Genomic DNA, 410 nt, shown 5'->3' on the forward strand with positions numbered 1-410 from the left:
TGATTTGTCCAACTCGGGTATCAAAGGCAAAAAAAAGGAAATTTGAAAAATTTGTGATGGTTACATTTTCTGAAGAGAGTGACTATTCGAGTGTGAAAACAAGGTTTTGTGGGAAATTACAAAATCTGAACGTAATATCAGTGGGAAATGCTCTCAAATTGAAACGATGCGCTCTTGAATAAAGATAGGAATGTAACTCCATAAGCTCCAGTATAAAAATATTTCTAACATATTGAGGAGCAATAAAAGCTATTCATGAACTTCCAATCCCAGTATGAGACCCAATGTTTTAAATTTGAATCTAAGGCTGACTGCTTGATATAGTCATCCATCCATCCATCTTCATCCGCTTATCCGGTATCGAGCCGCGGGGTCACCAACTCCAGCAGGGGACCCCAAACTTCCCTTTC

This window comes from Etheostoma spectabile, chromosome 3 (assembly GCF_008692095.1).
Source record: "Etheostoma spectabile isolate EspeVRDwgs_2016 chromosome 3, UIUC_Espe_1.0, whole genome shotgun sequence".
Lineage (NCBI taxonomy): Eukaryota > Metazoa > Chordata > Actinopteri > Perciformes > Percidae > Etheostoma > Etheostoma spectabile.